At 39.2% G+C, this 20,835-nt stretch overlaps 1 long non-coding RNA gene across 1 annotated transcript in view; it reads right to left on the reverse strand.

Annotated features, from left to right (window-relative positions):
* The window catches only part of LOC118448941 (uncharacterized), a 231,552-nt gene that overhangs the window by 35,911 nt on the left and 174,806 nt on the right, over positions 1–20,835 (reverse strand). Inside the window, exon 3 of the long non-coding RNA XR_004840278.2 lies at positions 15,080–15,167. This is a non-coding gene — a long non-coding RNA (uncharacterized LOC118448941). The remainder of the gene's footprint in view (positions 1–15,079; positions 15,168–20,835) is intronic.

The raw sequence follows: 20,835 nt of genomic DNA on the forward strand, positions 1-20,835 counted from the left end.
CCAGGAAATCACGATGCTTTGGATCTCTGAGAAACTTACGTTCTCACGTATTCTCTCTCGAGTTTTTAACTATTTATTCTTTCTCTTTTTTCTTTTTTTCTTTTTTCATTTTTCTTTTTTTTACTAGAAATTGATCGAAAGTTTTGTTCACATCGCTTTGTTCAATTTTCCTCTCTCGCATACATACATTTATCTCTTCTCGAAAGTTCGATATTTCTCGATCGTGATCAACGGAAGTTAGAGGAGTGAGCCAGGTGGCGAGATTGATATTGGTTAGCAGTCCCCAAAGCACCACAGGACATTCGAGGACCTCCTACCGTCGTGCTACCAGTCTCTCTCCAAGGACTCAAATCTATCTCAGACTCTCAACTAAATAATAATACTCAAATTACTTCCTGGAAAAGCTATGCAAAAAGGACGGTCAATGTCCAGAGGAATATCCTTTTAAAAAATCATCTAAATAAGAGAAAGATGGAGAGATAGAAATAGAGAGAGAGAGAGAGAGAGAGAGAGAGAGAGAGAGAAGATTTATTCGTTCATTTTCCAAAGCAAAACGAAAACCAGAGAAGAAGGTAGGACTCATAGGAATGGCGATTGGACCAAGAGGATTAAAGAAGAGAGAAAAAAAGGAAAAAAGCGAGAGAAAGAGAAGCAAGGATGAAACTCACGCTCGAAGAAGAAGGCGTTAGCATTGGTGGATCCACTCGTAAAAACCGAAAATCCGCAGATCGGTGATCGGCGATAACCGAAAATACAGCTGCAGTTTTGCGGTCATTCGATGCACGATGTTCGTAGATGGTCGATCACGATTACGAGAGAGAGAGGGAGGGAGATAGAGGGATAGGGAGAGACCATAGGGAACATATTTTGACTGTGAGGCCCGTAATTTGGTTGGTATTGTGGCTTCACCATTGTCGCGAAAAGAAACGTGAGAGTGTGCGAGAGAAAAATAGATAAGGATCGTGCGTGTAAACGCGGAAAAATGCATAGACGCGAGCCTGTTTTGCGATTATTGTCGTGTTGTCGTTATTGTCGTTGTGTTGTTGTTGGTAGTCGGTCACTCTCTTGTCAAAGCTCGTCGTCAGGCGTGTATCATGCTGCTGGCAATTCTGGATGGTACTACAGGATATGGCACTCTGGATGGCATTCTAGAGGGAAATACACGATCCGTAAGGTCCATTGTCGACCACGATTGCCGCGTTCGGATAGATTCTGCGAGACGATATCGCACTTTCGAAGAGGAGGAGGAGGAGCAGGAGGAGGAGAAAGAGAAGAAGGAGGAAGAGGAGACGGAGGAATGGGGATTCCTCCTCTCGATCACGCTTCAACGTGCTCCTCCTCTTTCTCCCTTTCTTTATTTCTTCCTCCTCATTCGATACGTCGTAGATCGTTAGAAGAAATTGTGTCGGTAGAAGGAGGCTCGTTAACGTTTCTCCTTCTTGGATATATAAACGACGTGCGAATAGTTATTTCTCGAACCGTGTGTATTTTGTAATTACAAAAATTAATCTCGGTGGGAATGGAATTAATGTTAATTTCAACGTGAAAACTTTTACGCGAACGATATTAGATATATTATAGTTCTTATACAAAGATAAGTAAAAAGGGAAAGCAACAAACAGGAAAATTCCAATGTACCATTAGACGTTTCGTCGGTTCGTTCCTCTCGAAAATTCGTGAATCGCAAAAGAGAGTCGTCGCATACGCGAGAATCGAGCGTTGGGCAGCTGTCGTTCTTTCTATCCTATTGTCGTACGATGTTTGAGTGTTCCCGAACAGTAGAGAACACCCGGTATTGTCCTGCCTCCTGAGATCTGACGATTACTCCGTCCGATACGATCTCATCTGCATCCCTCCTTTAACATCTCTTCTTCTCCTTCTCTCTTTCTCTCTCTCTCTCTCTCTCTCTCTCTCTCTCTCTCTCTCTACCTCGCTTTCGCTCCTCTCCCTCTTGCTCACCCCTCTACGTACATACGTGTACACGTACTCCATTTATAGGAGAAGCCTCGTCTCCTCTCAGCGATGTGTTTGCGAGCAAACGCGTGTTCCTGCATCGAGAAACACGTCCCTCTCCTACTCGAGCAAGAAATCCTGCGGTCAAATATCATTCCATGGTGAATTTAGATGTCGAGATTGGCCAACGGTTCTTCCTTCTATCCCTGAGACATCCTCATTAAGAGGGTACGATACAACATAGAAAATTTGCCGATTTGTCCCTCTTTTGATTTTCTCTTTCTCTTTCTCTTTCTTTCTCTCTTCCTCTATCTCTCTTCTTTTTGTTGTAGTTGCTGTTATTGTTATTGATATTCCTATTGGTTAGAACGATTTGTGCTCCATTGTGTCGTCGAAATCCTATGAATATACCTATTCTATTTTTTATTTTTCGATCGTCATATAAACTCGATACGAGAATGTCGATTCTCTCTTCGGGTCTCGTAATTGGATTTCTTTCGAAGGAGATCACGGGAAACGTCTACGTACGTCGCAACATATGTGCCAGCACTCGCGATAAAGGGCTCCACTCGTCGGGAACAAGCCGTTCCGAGAAACTCGCTTTCTTGCCTCTTTCTCTATGTCGCGAACGAGCTCGACGACGCGTGCATAACGAGGCGATCCTAAGAAATCCGGATAAAACGATATGGGAGGGAGGAGGCTGGGAAAAGGTTCAGGATAACTCGAGAATAACTCGATCGTTTAATACGTGATATTCGAATCGAACGTGGATCGTAACGAGACCGTCTTCGCGTTGAGAATCGATTTTTCGATTTGCCAACTGCAATAAATCAGTATATTCGCTCGTACCGTGGCGCGCGTTGCGTTTTCGAAAAAAAAAAAAAAAAAAAAATAAAAAAATAAAAAAGAAAAAAGAAGGTTCAGAATTTATTTCGTTCGAGCAGATAGTAGATAAGAGTACTTTGGTCTTTATAAATTGTAACGTCGATATAAATAATCGAATTTTTATTTTTCCAAGCAATAAAATCGAAGATTATATTTTTATTCATATTCGATCTATCTATCGGTCAACTATCATTGCCGATGTTAAAGGCAGCAGAGCATTTAAAAAAATTTCATGACTTACCAATTGGAAAATATTCAAGATAATATGTATGAGCTTCGAAAATACAACGATTAGTTTCTTTAATCGTTCTAAATCCCATTGACCGTGCTCATTACTCAAAAGTAGAGCAGATTTGGATAACCAGAAGGGACGAAGATTTAGTCCACTTAGCACCTGACTAACCAAGTTCCAGAGCTTCGACCTGCGAGTCGACGCTCATCCTAATTATCCTACTTCATTATTATTATTAAGAGAAAGAAGATTTTTTATTAAATTCTAAATGAAAATAAAATGTAATATATAACAACGAAACGAATGAATCCAAAAATGCATGGAGAATTCACCATGAAGATTCAGTCAGTTCTAAAGAGAGAGAAACAGAACGAGGTGAAGTACGGGTAAGGGGAGCGGCCCGAGTGTGTAGAATATATAGAGAAGCAAAAGGAGGTGGTACGTGACACAGACGTCACATTAGATTTGGAGGGCAGACATGCACGTTCACAAACGTATCTCGCGGTGATCTCTCTTGGCCCTCTTTGCTCCGGGCAAGCACTTCGCTTTTCGGCGATGGAGGTGGTGGTGATGCTGGCTGGCTGGCTGGCTGGCTGGCTGGCTGGCGGCCTCAGCGCCAGCACGACGACGTCGGCGTCGTGGCGCGCCGGCTTCAGATACTGCGGAAGATAATCTCGATCTACGCCAAACAGCGTGAGCGGCTAAACCCTTTCTCGGATAATATAGATAGCATTCAGCATCCCCTTCTCTCTCTCCCTCTCTCTCTCTCTCTCTCTCTCTCTCTCTCTCTCTCTCTCTCTCTCTCTTGAAGATGAATTCAATAATGCGTTCGTGTGTACGCGGTATGAATGAGGGCATTGTTGGTCGGTCAGACCAGTATACACATCCCACCTCACTCCTAAAACCCATGCGTTTCGTCGTAAGCAGTAAGGTGAAGCTGAGACACTCGGAGATGGAAATATGCGGGAATTTACATGTGTAAGAGAAAGAAAGGGATAGAAAGAGAGAGAGAGAGAGAGAGAGAGAGAGAGAGAGAAACGTTCTTCGTTTTTCTTATTCTCTTTTTTTTCTTTTCCTTCTTCTTTTGCTTCCTTCTTTTTGATCCCATTCAACGCTAAACTCGGCGTCGATTACGATCGCTCGATCTTTCCGATTAGATGGGGATGAGAAAATGAGAAATATCCGCCTTGGGAAATTAGAAGTTGGATCTCAAGTATTTCCGCTACTCTAAAGAGGCTTTAGAACGTGATTGGGGATGAGAACTAACGAATAACCGTAGAATTTCTTCGCAATTTCTTAGGTTTCTTCTTGTTAGGTTATACAAAATCGTGGGGTTAAGTGCAATACATAGAGATGACGCGTGATAAAAAAGGATTCAAGCTCAGTGACGGTATCGAAGCCGGTAAACTTGACTTCTCTCTCTTTCTCCCTTTCTCGTCGTTCTCTTCATCACGAAAATGCCTAAAGCGCTGCAATAAGCCATAAAGATACCGTAGCGGATACTACGAGGTACACGTGAACCCTTCCTTATAAAGATATGTGTATCCTGCATCGAGAATAATTATATAGACGTGAACGATGCACCGGCCCGTAAAGCAGCAGATTCGTAGCGAGATGCACCCTCGACGGGTACACACATGGATTTTCTCTTTCTTTCTACATCGTCTACCTTTTTCTTCTTCTTCTTTTTCTTTTTATTTCTTTCTTTTTATTTTCTTTTTTCTTTCTTTCTTCTTAATCCTCCGGCACATATTTGGAAGATGCAACGGACTAAGAAACGCATCTCGTTCTCTTTTTAAATCCTGATTTCTTTTTTCTTAGATATCCATTAGCGCAATATCAATTTTATTACAAGCTTATAGGTTATCATGCTAGTCATAAAACGAGTAATAACTACTAAATATATAACACTTTTTTTTTTTTTTTTAATATATATATATATATATATGGCAATATCACGCGAATCGTCAATAAGTCTTTAGGATTATCTCTTCATTGCGAATATGTACATATTATATAAGCATAGTAGCATGTGTCGCAACACAAATAACTTTTTATAAATTCATGAGATCAAAAATTATCGCTGTTGCACGTAATAACGTCGGATGCCGTCTATCGCAGGTGGTTATACCAAGGAAGGGAATCGAAGATAGGTGAATGCATATAGTATAACAGGAGTGATACCTTCCTCGCAGGTGCACCGAACAAGATCAAAGAGACACCTGAATTTTATCGTCGGCCACTCTTCCATATTTTACATATCTAAAATGTGCCGATTAAATTGATGAATTCGAAATTCAATGCTGCGAACGAATAAGTTCTTATCTAATTGTAAATATCTTGTAATAGAATGATATCAAGAAATTTATCTGCGATTATATGTATATTTATGCCAATCATATTATTATCATATAAATATAAATTCTATTAATATTTCAACACGAAGAATGAATAAAATTTCTTATTTATGGTGTATCAATGGAATAGGAAAAAGACATATAGAGGTTTTGAAATAAGACGTTGAATATTTACGATACTTAGTGTAAATCTTTGTGGTTTAGCGACCATGTTCTCGTATTATTCACTGTCATTATATCGGTGTCAACTCTTTTTGTTCAGGAGGATTACAAGAGGTCCTTCTCAGCAGGGAACTCTATGTCCGATTGTCCTTCGACAAGGAGAATTGCAAAGGTCCGCGAAAAGAGGAGGGTTCGCGGGGAAGATGGAAAAGAAAGGACATAACGGTGTCCTTAAAATCCTTCAGTTTTAGGAACGTAAAGCTCTGCCTGCTTTGGCCTTATTTTTGTCCTTTTTTCTCTAATGTTCATCCGACAATAACCGAGACAATGCCTAGACCTATCTCAAGCATGATTCGAGCCCAAAGGTGTCCGGATTTCTTACAAGAAATCTCTAGAGAAAATCGTGATCCTACCAAAGTACTTTTCCCTTCTTTTGAAAAAATCCTTAATGGCGCTACCGTTCCTTCCTTTCTTTCTTTCTTTCTTCTTCTTCTTTTTCTTCTTCTTCTTATTTTAAAGAAAGATATCAGAGATCGTGTTGAATTTTTCCATCACCGCTAACTTATTCCAAGTCGTGTCGTTTCGTTGATCGTTTATCGGATGAACGGACAAAATAATATAAGTCAGAATTATTATTATCGCAAAGAAGCACTTAATATTAACGTAGTTTCGACAAAACTTTGACTTATATTATTTTGCCCATCCATCAGAGCTTTTATATGATCCTATTTGTTTAAATGATATCTACGATATTTTATGTGCATCATCTTCGAATATTTTCTATAGACCGATTCAAGAATCAAATTAAAAGATGTAGATCGAGTAATCGTATTCTTTGGACTGTCCAGAACGTGAATACGTTCATCACCGGTTAAACCACCACCCTTCCGGTTGGTAGTCGAGCGATCAGATTAGAAATCACCCCTTCTCTTTCTCGTTGCTCGCTCTTCTCTGTGGGTACGTTCCTTTTTTTTTTTTATTCTTCTTCTTCTTTTTCGTTGGTCGAGGAGAGAGATAGAGAAAGAAAAAGAGAACGATAGATAGAAAGGAGGGAGCGTAGTCGAGCGTGCAAGCTGCAATCGGCAAACGCTTAATGGAGACATCGGTTATCCGTGTCTATTCTCTTTGTACTTTCAATTACCCCTACCCACGTGCGAAGTCACGTACGTAAGGTATCTCCATGCTTCTGCCTACACCTACATATATGTACACATTCGCGCGCGCACGCACACACACACACACACACACACACATAGGATCTTCTCTCTTTTCCGATGGAAAACGTACGACTGTCGAATATATACATATCTACTACGCGTGGGAGTGCCACAAAGACTTTGAAGAAGAAGAAGGAAAGAACGAGAGGAGATCGAGCGCGTTTAATTTTGCGGTTTAATTATTTTTTAAATTAAAGTCGAGTTCTTTTCTGTAAATGTATGTGTGTGGGCCTGGGTGGGTGGGGTGCTCGTATGCGCTCTCACGCACGATCCATGTTTTATATTCCTTGCAGAGATACGCCAGGATGCTCTCGACCGTATGAGAGAAAGAGGGAGAAAAATAGAGAAAGAGAGAGGGAGAGGGAGAGAGAGAGAAAAAGAGAGAGAAAAAAAAGAAAAAGATAGAAAAAGAGTAAAAGAGAGAACGAGAGGGAAAGAACAAGAGAGTCGGTGGTGAGCACGGGGTGGCTTGGAAAACGGAACGGGGGACGTTTTGAATGTGAAATACCGTCTCTCCGGTGTTAAGGGTGGGAGGTGGACGGGGAGAGGGTAGGTAGGGGTTGATTGTGCGCTCGTTCGTTCACCGGCTCTCGGGCAACGAGACGTGGGGGTGGGCATGCTGCCGGGAAAAAAGAAGGCGTCGAATAAAAATGTAAAACGCGGTTCGCCTCCGGCCTTTCTGTTTTCTCTCTCTTTCTCTCTCTCTCTCTCTCTCTTTCTCTCTGCGTTTGCGCACACGTGTTACGTAAGCGTGTTTTTATACATACGTACGTAGAGGTTTGTTGACGCGTGTGTTTACGTGTGAGTAGTAGGTGCCCGGGTGTCCTCAGTTGTTTATGTAGGCAAGGATAGTCGAAACACATCGAACACTCTTTTATATTTTCGCTATTGTCTGTTTTTCAGGAGTTAGTTTCCCTCTTCTTATTTTATTGTTTTGTTTCTTCTTCTTTTTTTTTAGATTTTCTTTGCATAGCAAGTTCGCATTTCGTCGATAAAATTTTATTCCCAACACGTGGGGAAGCGTGGTTCCATTAGAGGAAAGCTTATTTATTCTGCCTTTATATTTTATTTCTCTCTCTCTCTCTTTCTCTCTCTCTTTCCTCTATCTCTTTTTATGCAGATGTGAAGCAAAGATGTACTTGGATATCCACGACCGGAAAGGCAAAAGTTTGCAAGTTAATCGGTAGAATTAAGTAGTAATGCGTTAGAATTAATTAATGAAGATTTATTTGCTATGATTGTACGAGATAGTAAAGTTTTACGTTATGGTATGTTAGTAATATGTGTTGAATTATGTGCTTCAAGTATCACATCCTTGGTTTAAATCATTAATTTTTTCTCGAATCTTTAGACTTATGATAGCTGCAAGGCAAGATTAGTTACAGGAATATTTTTTAGCAGCACATTAAGTATACGCATAATAATTTTTTTTTCAACTTTTGGCGACGAGGATAAGTCTTGAAAAAAAAAAAAAATAAAAAAGAAAAGGAGAAGATAAATCAACAACGTGATCAGCAGCACATCGAAGAGAATTTGAAAAACAATCTGCCGTTCGAGATGATGAACCGACGTCGTTCAAAACAATATTCTCGCAAGGTCGACTCAAATTCGTCGTAAAAGATGCTCTTGCCAAAACCATAGAGTGTATCAATGTTTCATTGATACAGATCGGTGGTTCAATCGATTGATATTCTCGTGTAGACGAAACTCCTCCTTTCGAAGGTGTTGTCCGAAGCAGGTGTCCGAAATGAGGACGACTACGAGCTCTCGTTCGTCAGAAATTAATTTTAATTATCGATCGATCTGGTTCAGGTGAAAGATCATTTCCTTTTTTTTTTTCTTTTTTTATTTTTCTGGATGCGAATGTGTATTGACGAATGATGGATGGTACTCCGAGTAAACGAACTTTTTTATTTTTACGTTATGTAAAGCCGCATCGTCCAGCTGTAATTTTATTACGAAGAGTTGGATTTTAATATCACAGAGGATATCATATTTGTACATAGATCATATAATCGAATGAAAAAGGAAATCATTTTCCTATATCTTAACGGAGATCGTTTCGAAGGACGCTCCATCGTCCCGAACGTAACGCGAGGATTACTTGCCCAACGATAACGCTTGAAAAGATCACCAATAAGAAGAGCGAAGAGAGAAAAGAAACGGAGGTTGGTATCCAGCTCGCATTAGTGAGATAAGTCAGGTGGAATGTAATAGGAAGGTGTCGGCTTCGTAGCAGCAGCTAGAAGCAGAGGAAAAGGGAAAAGGATGAAAGTGGGGATGCCGAGGGTAGGTATATTTTTTTCACCCCTTTCTTGCAATAAATCTGGTCGCGGGGAATTAGTTTGGAGATAAAGTATAATATCGGGCCCACGGTGGGTGACGTCAGAGGCTGCTCCCTAGTATTTATGGTCGCGATAGTGTCAGTCGCGTGCGCGCGCGCGCGCGCCCCCTCGCGCTCACTGCACCAACCGGCACCCCCAGAAAACCACTAGCTGAGAGAGTCGAGATCCCAAACCCCTGGAACGTCGACGGAACCAACCACCTCTTCCTCCTTCTCCTCCTTCTCCTGCTCCTCTTCCTAGCAGCTACGCGGCTAAATTATTGGAAAATAGTCGGTCGCTTGGAGAGATCCTCCAGCAACGCACGAGCCACCACGAGAACGATCTTTCTTCTGTTTTGTATTCCGTGGAAGCTTCGCGTGCTTTTGCTGATTTATTCCTCTTTTCTGCTTTCCGGTTACCTCTTTCTCCGTCTCTTTTACTATCTCTTGAGTAACTATGAGTTAGAAACTCTCTCTCTCTCTCTCTCTCTCTCTCTCTTTTAAGAGAGATGTTTTATCTTCTTATCTTCTCATACTTTGTTTTCTTTCAACTCGACAATTTTCCTTTTCTTTTATCTTTATTATATAACGAATATTATTAATTTTTTATAAAGACCGTTTGTAAATTGTCTTTATGAAGTAAAAGCTTCGGCAGATGGTGCTAGATCACTGTAGAAATTTATGGTATCTCTCTTGGGAGCTAATAAAATAATTCTAATGTCAACACCCGTCCTTCGTTGCGCGATTGTTCTCTTTATCGTTGTCTAACTCTTGGCGAGGAGTTTCGTGACCCTCGATAGCACGGATGCACTTGTGCGAACAGATGGACAACGACGTTTGATTTGGCCAGGGTAGTCTCAGCGGGTAGTCTTCCTCACCCTCGGTAAGGGTGAAATCGATCCTTAATGTTCCTTCTAGCTGGCAAAACATGAGAGTTTGATCATAAGCGCTCCTGTAATTGTCCATATATGCTTCGTATCTCTCTTGTAAATGCATCCAAGATGCCATTCGATTCTAAAGAATTATTCAATTTTTCCATAAGCTCTTGCAATTTTTGTTTCTATTTCAAAAATAAAAATAGTCATGTTATAGTTCATTCTATTCTAATTTCTATTATTTTACAAAAGAAATGAAGTTGTATTACTTAATTTTTTGTCTTTTTTCTTTTTTTGATATCACTATTCATCATTTAAATAGAGATTGACTAAGATTACACTAGGGTATACCTACCATACCTATTCTCAATCTTTCTCACTTTCTCTTTCCAGCAAGTAAGCATTGGAGTCTCTTTAATTAGCATGCTGCGTATCGATAAACGGCGCAAGTCAAAGTGCGCGCCGGAAATTATCGCGCCAATTACACGTGCCATTAGAGATACGAACCTAGAGAGTTGAGCAAGTGAGGGAGAGAGAGAGAGATAGAGAGAGAAAGGACGATTTGAGAGGGGTTGCCGACGATCGGACGGCTCGCAATCGTCTAATTTACGCAAATTGCAAATCTGCCCAGAGCCGCTTGGCATGTAATGCGCTAATGTTGGCGATCCTCCGAAGCAGTGCCGGTTCGCGCAGGCACAAACTAAGATCTAATAAAGCGACAAATCAGCCTAACGAGCGACACACCAACGTTGGAAATGCTGCATACCCCGTACGTTGGATTAACGCCGGACACGTTAATGGCTTTCCTATGTACGTAGTTACACAGACTACCGTATGGAAATTTCTGAACGGACTCGGTAGTTGTAAAAAAAAAATATATATATATATAATTTAATAGAATTTTCAGGTATTAGGCGTTAAGAAAAGTACGTGGAAGTAATTAAAAATGAAACGATTTATTATTATATTTTATAGGAATTTATTTTTATCTTATTTCCGCATGTAGATACGACGTGTCGCGGCTCCCTTTTTTTCTCTTTGTTTCTTCTGTATTTAATCTAACACATTCTCGTGTTTGCCACAGATGATATCTACTCTCGCTTCTCGATTATCTGTGAAACACGAAGCGATACTCGTCGAAATTAATTTCAGGTTGACGTACGACGGGCTCATAATATTGTCTCGTAACTCTCCGTCGGCGAGAGAGCAAGCTTATCTGTTTCAGAGTGGCGTTTCAATTAGCCACGCTCCCGTACAAAAGTCTTATCCAATCGCTCGTTGCATAATGAACGCATAAATACGTCGATCAATCGATCGATCGGTCGATTCTCTCGCTATACAGAAATTCAAAATCGTCAAATCGTCGTTATGCAATGTGCGTTATCATTTTATTCTCATTTATAAAGACTTTTCCCATTAGAATCATTATGGAGTTTAAAAGAAACAAACTCGTGCCATCGAGATCGATCATATTGTGAGATGGAAGACGAATGGCCACGTTGCATCGAGTTAAGAAAGAGACTTCCGGTTCAGCATCATCGTCTTTCGTGACTCGACAATGAGAAAGGTTTGAAAGGTGCGCGCTAAAAAGGCTCTACTCGATGTGTCCCGCGAAACTCGAGTCACCTTTTTTTTTCTTTTTTTTTTTTTTACCCTCGTTCTCTCGAGTGGTGGTACACCTTCAGAGAAGGGCCTACGATCTGCCCTATCGACATCTATAGAGTTCGAGGGCGCTAAAGCGCTTAACTACAAGCCACTCCTCGAACGATCGAAGCCAAGTGTACCGTTTTTCTCCTGTCGTTCATTACACAAGTAGACTACTACTCACACTGATCCAGGATCCTTGAGAATTATACATCGTAGCTGACGAATTTTCTTCGACCTACCTACCCTTTTTCTCTAATCGTTTACCTTGTTGTTACTTGTCTACGTCCATCGACTTTTCATCTCGTGAACCATGAAAAAGGAAGGTAAGGGAGGCACCGCCCATTGCTCGTTACAAGGCACGAGCGTTCGTAATCTCTTTCTCTCTCTCTCTCTCTCTCTCTCTCTCATCTTTGAAAATTTCTCAAATAAGACTTCAACTCTACTTCAGAACTTAAAATTATATCATATTGAGTATATACTACCTATAATATGACTCTACTTACATTGGATTTAATTAAAAACAACTTATATGAAAAATGAATCGGGCCTCGATAATTACATATACATCAATTTCGAGATGCAATATAAAGATGCAACGACCAATCCCGAAAGGAATAATCACATCTGTAACTAAGTTCCCTCTCTTAAGGGCTAGCGTACAATCTCTCTCTCTCTCTCTCTCTCTCTCTCTATCTCTCTCTCTCTCTCTCTCTATCTCTCTCCTTCTCTCTCTTTCTTTCGTCATTTGATGAATGGTTACGTCGAGATCGTGCGAAACGAATCACCGTTTTGGCAGGTCCGTGTGTAAACGTGCAATTAGGTGGCAAGGTAGACGTCGATCGGTGCGTCTCGATCGAAGAAAATATTGTGCCGTAATGATAGAAATTAGGGTAGACTTCCGGCGTTGAAGTATCCAGAGTCGTTAAGGTGGAATGCGCTACCAGATAACTACGGATCCACCGAAACACACAACGTGTCTGTGTCTGTGTGTTCTTCTCTCTCCCTCTCTCCCTCTCTCTCTCTCTCTCTCTCTCTCTCTCTCTCTCTCTCTCTCTCTCTATCTCTATCTCTATCTATCTATCTATCTCTCTCTGTGATGGAGAAGAATAATTTTCAGATGAGATAGCCACCGAAAGAGAAGAACCATCGATGGCCTGTTATTAGATAGGAATTTTTCATTCTTCTTTCGTGCAGGTAATTACATAGTAATTAAACTCGATTATGATTGTTCTTTAGTAACTTCGGTAGCATCATGTCACTCATTCTCTTTCTTTATCTCTTTCTTACTTCTTTCTTTTCTTTCTTTCATTTTCTTACTTTCTTTTTCTTTCTATTCCTTTTGACTTTTATTATACATTTAAATTCGACGTCTTAATTTGACTAATGACTTAGCTATAATCGTTTCTGCTCCATCGGTGATGTCTTGCGAAGCATTTTATTGAAAGAGGTAAACGATCGGAAAGAATGGTATAGCATCTCTACATTTGTAATTTTCTTCCTTCTTTCTTTTTCGTTCTTTTTTCCCTTTTTTCTTTTTTAAGACCACGAGAAAGATCCCTAGAAAAGGTTAAAAAAAAAAAAATGAAAAAAAAAGAAAAAGAAAAAGGAAGAAAAAAATGGGAGAAGAAATTTTGTATGGCTACCTAGGGGGTGAGAGTCGTGTCTAGAAGTAGCAAGAAACTAGGAGAGTTCTATTTGGTCGTCTCTTGTCCCGTGCCATAAAGGCGGACAATATACCATAATCCCTGGAAAGAATGCGGGGTACCTCGAGTCACAATGATATCCCGCATCGTCGGACGGACAGTCGTTTACTACAACTGAAATCGATACCTTGGCAAATCAATTATGATGATACAACCCCAAAATTGCGACTTGAAAGCGCATATTGACGTTTCTTTTTTTTTTCCTTTTTTTTTTATACTCTAAAATAGATAGGTATCATCAAATTGAGATAGATTATCTAAATTTAAATTAACGAGTCAGTTTTTGCGATAAATCCTATAAAAATAAAATATATATTTTGTGTTTTTTATTTTTATAAGTCAGTTGACTGGAAGGAGTAGAATGTCCCTAGAAAAAGATAGAAACTTGGAAGAAGAAACAGAAGAGAGAGGATCTTACGCGGGCGAGATGCTTTTTACATTTTACGGTGTTCGCACCGTCCATAAATCAGGCAGGGGGGCGACCATAAAACCGTGGTATATTCGTGCGCAAAAGAGATAGAGGCAACGTCTAGCGTTGGTCCTGCGGGGGTGTCCTCTTGAAAATCCTGGGTCAGGAAAATGGGACGAAGCGCAGGCAGGGTGCAACCATTGACGTTTCTTCTTTTCGTCTCTTGTGAAGACGGCGGAGATACAATAGCTTAAAGACATTGCGACATTTTAGAGCGCGGATTGCTAAGAAAGAGCTAAGAACAACGGATTTGTCTTTCTCTCTCTCTCTCTCTCTCTCTTGTCCTAACTTGCTCTAATATACCTATTACTACCTGGATTTTCATCCTTAAGCTCTACTTATCCTGACGGTATACTTTGGCGAATATTTTCTGGACCTAATCGGCTGATCTCGCATGCGAAATCGTGGAACTTTTAAGACGGATCACTATGAGAAGAAAAAACGGTGATCAGTAAGACAGGTGGCTCTCATTGTTCGCGTTGGGATTAGGTTAAGAAATCCCTTGAGTTAAGAGATTCAGCTGGCGTAATTGGAGCGTTTAGAAGATTCTTCTTATACCGGAGGTACTTTGAATTTTCATGGTAGATTTTCATGGCAGAACTTTCTTGATCGTAACTTAGATATTTAACTTTTACATGATAAACGAACTAGTATCTAAACTAAAAAAAAAAAAAAAAAAAAAAAAAAAAAGTTTTATCGGGAAACGAAAATAGTCTTAGAATGTTTCTAAAATTTTGAAAAAGGCAACGAGGCGAAAAAGAAAAGGAAAAGGTAGTATGGATTTGTGAGACTGGCGCCGGCTTTATGATACCTACGGATGTCCTTTTGAGTTCGAAATTTCCTAAAAGGTTAGTATGTCTACCTACAGTTCGAAAACTCGGTCCACTAAACTACAGTACGAACTTCTTATAGGCAGGCCTAGAGAAACTAGAACGAGCGAGTTACCCTAATTTCTTCCGTGGAAAAAGAAATTTGCTCTGCACGAAAATCCCATCCTGATATTTTCATTAAGAAACACAACTTGATCTTTTCATTAAGACTTGTTTTGTTTTGTTTTTCCTTTTTTTAATTTCCCAAAAATTTTAAGATTCGAATCACGCGTGAACGAAAAGACCGGTGACTTTCGATTAATCACCACGCATTTCTGTGGTTCGTGGTTGCAATATATTAGGAAGTTTAGAAATGGACAGAGAAAAGAAAAAAGAAAAAGATAAGGGGTGAGTAAATTATGAGTCGCCCATTTTGGGTCTACTTACCTGAACGAAGTAACGGTACTTTGTCTCTACTCCGCAATCTTGGAAAATCTCCGAGGACAGTTTTCTAAGATCCTTTACTCGTTGTACCCTGTAAGAACATATTGTTTTGGATGAACATTTTTCAAGAACGTAGACATAATAAAAATTACCTATGTCCGATCGAAGAAAATGAGTTAGAACTTTTGCAAATACTGAACGTATCGATTTAAATCTTGCATAGATTTCTGATCTAGCATCTTTGAAGATCATAGTAATTTTGAAAATGTCGGCTTAAAGTGGACGCAAAGGTTAGACTGTACGAGTTTGCGAATAACAGAGAGACTAAGCCAGCAGCAAAGTTGAAGAATAGAAAAAGATAGACCGTGTAGGTACGTAGCTTCTCGTAGAACGAATACGATTATCTTGCTCGTCGGCGAACGAACGAGCATCCTCCTCGTATCTGAAAGAGATCGCCTAAACGGTCACTTATCTTTCTCGTGCTGGTCCTCGTCACGATAAGAGTCCGTGGTTTTACACCGTGTTGGGGCGTGTCGAAGATATATCCGGGCCTGCTTTTTCCTCGTTTGTTCGAAATTGAAGTTTATCGATGCGCCTGTTAGCCGCGCGCGAGTCTTCCTTATCTTTTCTTTTTCAAAGGCGTGGTCGACTCGTTCTCTCGTCGCTTCTTTTCTCATCCTCTTGCTTCTCTTCTTTTTTCTTTTCTTTTTTTTCTGCTTTTCTTTTTTATACCAATAATCGAGAAATGTATAGCTCGTTCGATACACTTTCGAGATTTATTACGATGAGAAATTATAGTTTGTTCAGTGGGTATAATTATTTTTAATCTACAATTAAATAGTAGAGAGAGAGAGAGAGAGAGAGAGAGAGAGAGACTATTGGTTAAAGAATTCAACATTTGCTAGTTTTTTTAATCTATCTTTTTATTTTCCTTTTCTTTTCTTTTCAAGACCGAAAGTCAAACCTGCAAGATTTTAGAAGCTGTCATTGTTAGAAAAACGTGAATCCGTGACGGCGTCGGCGGTCTTCGAAAAAAATCAAAGGAGGGTGAAACGCAATTGCCTGGCGTTAGCCAGAATTCAAAAATATCAGCACGACAAATCGGAACTGTGTTTAACGCGCGACGTCTGCATGCCTTCGAGACGCTTCAAAAAAATTTCCTAAAACTTTTTCCGATCTCAATGAAAAAAACTGAACTTGGTTTCTTCGAATGAATTACGGCTTGGGACAACTTTAAGAATTTTCAAACTAATAATCGTATGGTAGTAAATCGTATTGATTTGCAATGTAAACATTCGCATTGATTTCAAATGTAATTCATTAAGACTACATTGTTTATTATTCTCTTTTAACTATTGCTTGACATTCTCTATTATGGTAGTAACTATGGTTTTCGAAGAACACGTTGCTCGGTTGACCTGTTCTCTCTCAGGATCGATTCTGTGGATCCCATTAATCCCTTTGGTCAACATTTGCGAATCAATCGCAAACTCAGGAACGGCAAACACGTCGTTGAAGTCGATCTCTCGTACATCCATACGCATACATATCTATATATAGAACTGTGTCTTTCTGAAAAACACACACGCATACTTATATACACATATAAAGATATACAGACTGGGCATATAAAATTTTGTTTTATTATTTATTACATTGGAAGATTCATAAAATAACAAATGTCATTCCTTATGATAAATCAAGTTATCGTCAACTCTTTTTATCATTTTGTATATCTTAAATCGAAGTATCAAAAACATGTTACTTGTCGTGTGCACAGAATGCACAGAAACGTGTACACAGATTCGATTTTATCTGAGAGTCTTCCAACAACTCATTCTTCGTTCGTTCTTTAGGACTTCGTTCGATCTTCGAGGACTACTCTGCGAGCTGGTTTGTCACCAAAAGTTCCGAATCAAAGAGAACGAGATAGAAGACGAAGAAGAAGAAGAAGAAGAAGAAGAAGAAGAAGAAGAGAGTTAGGAAAGTGCAAAAGCGAAGAAGAGAAGGAACGGTTGGTACTAGTAAAAGAGTAGCAACCAGGAGAATGCCGTTCCTTATCACGGTGGCATCGACAACTGTGAAAGATCTCTTTTCCAAGGTGGACTGAGGAGAGAGAATTCGGTCCTCTCTTTCTCTTTCTTTTTTTCCCTCTATTTCTTTCTCTTCTCTCTCTCTCTCTCTCTCTCTCTCTCTTTCTCCTTCTCTCTTTCTCTTTCTCTCTTTCTTTCTTTCTCCTATCCTCGAGCCACGTCTCCTCGTTTTACCCCTACTCCTCGCACACAGGACCTATCTCTCCTCCAAATAGGTCTTGTAGTACTTAGGGTTCATCAAGATAACGTTTGCCTGGCTTTGTGTCTCCTCCAAGAGAGAAAGAGGAGCGTAGAGGCGCGATGGAGGTTGTGTATGCTCCGGTGGAGCCAAGAGAAAGAGAGAATGAGAGAGAGAGAGAGAGAAAGAGAGAAAACATATTGTAGGTGCTACGCGAGCGAGTGGAAGTTTACGTTTTGGCCTTTTCGGACTGCGAAGAGTTTTAAAGAACTTGCTTGGTTCCTTCTTTCCTTCGTTCCTTCTTTCCTTCGTCCGTTCGTTCGTCCGTTCGTTCGTTCGTTCGTTCGTTCGTTCGTTCGTTCGTTCGTTCGTTCGTTCGTTCGTTCGTTCGTTCGTTCGTTCGTTCGTTTCTTCTTCTCTCATTCTTGTGACAGACTTGGGATAAGTGCAAGAGATGAGAATGCATTGTGAAAAGTTTGCGGATAGTGAGAGGAGATCATCGAATTCTGTCGAGTTAGATAGACAGAGAGAAAGAGAGGTACTCGAAAAACGAGATTTCTTACTGGACCCTTTTACAAAGAGAGGACTGTATTCTTTACTCCTCTTTCTTTTTATCGATCGATACAAAGCTTTCAAATCACAAAAAAAAAAAAGAAAAAATAAAAATAGAAAGAAAAAAGAAATACGATTGTTTCGAATTTCCTCACACTTTTTCAAGAGGGAGCGCTCTTACCTATTGTGAATACCTCCTACCTATATTTTTTTTCTCTTTGATAATATTAAACGGATTTTCTCGTGAATATATATTTTCTTTTTAAACGAAATTTAACTTTCTCCAAGACGATTAATCTCAAGCACTGGTAAGTTTTATTCCAAGAGAGAGAGAGAGAGAGAGAGAGAGAGAGAGAGAGAGAGAGAGAGACCGATTCTCTCCTTAAACTTATTTTCAACGGAGTCTTTCTCTCATTCGGAGAGGGTCTTCCTTGGAGAATTTATCAGGCCGTTGGAATTAATCCGGCATTAATTCTAATCGTCCAGCGATTTATTAGCAGACGGTAAATCTACTCTTGGAAGTTCTGTAAGAAGAAGGAAGGGCCGGCAAAGTTTTCTCGCTCGCGGCATTCACTCGTCGTAAGAACGTAAAGGAAGATAAAGAGAGAGAGAGAGAGAGAGAGAGAGAGAGAGAGAGAGAGAGAGAGAGAGAGAGAGAGAGAGAGCAACGATCCACTTTGATTTTCTTCACTTTTATACCCAGTCTCAATGAAATTTCGCTTCGCTTCTATTTCTAATTAACTATATGTGAAAAACAGTTGAGTGATTTATCATTGTTTAAATAATAAATTAAACAAATAAATCATACGAACATTTCAAATGTCATGATAAACAATAAAAGCCAATAAAACAATAAAAACAATAAAAGTTTTGAAACAATTCATTTTAATATGTTTGAGTAAATATTAATACGTTTGAGTAAAAATTTACCTGAGTTAAGTATATGACCTCTTGTAATATTTATGACCCACCATTATGGTTATCTGACTTACTTTATCTAAGCTTTTGTACAAACGCCACTGTCACTTAAGGAGCTTGCAAATCTTCATTAATACTGACCGTATGACGAAAGGAAAAAATAAAGGTGTTGTAACTTCTATAGCTATTTCCAGATATATCTATTACCTATACCTACCTATCTACCTAATTACTTTTTAAAGACCAAAGTTAGAAAAAACGAAACAGATCTTCTTATGAAAAAGTTTACGACGAAGTAAAGTTATAGCTATTGCTAAGATAAATTTTAAAGTTCAAGAGAGAATACATTCGTGGTTTCAGGAAATTTTTGGTATAAACAAACAATAGGTATCTCTCTTTCAATCTTTGGAGGATAAGGAAGAAAAAGAAAATGAGAGTGGGGGAATGGGGAAGAGAGGAAAAAAGAAGAAAAGAAAGAGAGGTAAAAAAAAGAAAGAACTTTTCTCCGCCTTGGCGCTCGCCCGTTAATTTACGACGTTTACTTTCTAAGAGGATAGGTAGATACTTCTTGGACTTTTAGGTACAAACCGAACAAGTTAAACTCGTAAAACTCGCGAGAAAGAAAGAAATAGAGAAAGACATATGGGAGGATTTTGCAATTTTTCGTTTCACTTTTGCAAGAAAAAGAAAAGTTAAGAAAAAAAAAAATATATATATATATATATATAAATAACAAAATAAAAACAAAAAAGAAAGCTTTTTCGATCGATCTCGAACAATTATTTTTAGAAAACTTTTCAAAGAGAAAACAATGCTTTCCCCTTATCTCATCTAGATAATTCCGTTTTCACGAAAGAAGATTTTCCCATTTGAAGAATATACCTACAGGCATTTGCGAAGTGCTTCACGTTAAATATCAAGGATAATGAGTTTTACCTAATCACCTTTACCTGAGAAACTACTGAAATATAAATTTGGCTATGGTTCCTTTTTAACGACCATCATTAGCCCTTTCATATTTTTGTCTATTTAATATTAATAGCTGGATAAATAATGAATAATACATATAGTCACGTCTTTCATAAGAGTTAGAATAATAGATAAGCTAATTGATTCATTTTACTTGAATATAATGCTTCACTTTTCTTATTTTATATCGTAGTTCCTTAAGATCTGTTAAGATATTTTATTGATAAATACTTTCTCTCTAATTTCACGGGAGTATCGCATTTAACTAAAATTTTACTCGATAATCTCCATTCGTTAAATTTTGATCAATGTAAGTAATTAGGTATTAGGTATAACCTTACGAAAGTATAATGTCGAAGGAAAAGTTATTATCGTTGGCGAATTTGACTTTTGGGAGATGGGAAGGAAAAGAAAAGAAAGGAAAAGAAAGGAAAAGAAAGGAAAAGAAAGGAAAAGAAAAGAAAAGAAAAGAAAAGAAAAGAAAAGAAGGAAAGGCGTTATCGGTAAGGAGGCCCCCGAGAGAAGAAGCAAGATTTTCTTTCTCTGTCTCTCTCTCTCTCTCTCTCTATCCTCTTCTTTATCGTTTTCTCTGTTCAACCCTCGTGGCTTCGACCACTACCACCAATACCACCCCTTTACTTCCTCCACCATCTCTATTTTCGCCGAAGCTCGGGGCTGCCGTTTCGGTGTTCACACGGACGCACACAGGGCTGCCAGTTACTTTTTCAAACGTCGTACCTTTATCCGAGGTTTCCTTATCGGTCGAGCGCGCGCCACGCCGGTCAAGGAAGAAGAAATTGCCGAGTTTTCTCGCGTCGAAGCGGAAGCATAAACCGCGCGTATTCTCTTTTCATCTCCGTCTTTTTATTTTCTTCTTTTCTCCTTTTTTTTCCTTTTTCTCTTTCTCTTGTCTCTTTTCTTTTTTTTTTACGTTTTTTCTTCTTTTTCTATCTTTTTTTTTATCCCTTGCCTATCTCGAGATTTAAACAAACGCAATGAGAATTTATTTATCAATAGATTTCTGTTTTCATTCATAAATATATACGTAT

Source organism: Vespa mandarinia, chromosome 12, assembly GCF_050613455.1.
Source record: "Vespa mandarinia isolate Hongniang chromosome 12, ASM5061345v1, whole genome shotgun sequence".
NCBI classification, from domain to species: Eukaryota; Metazoa; Arthropoda; class Insecta; order Hymenoptera; family Vespidae; genus Vespa; species Vespa mandarinia.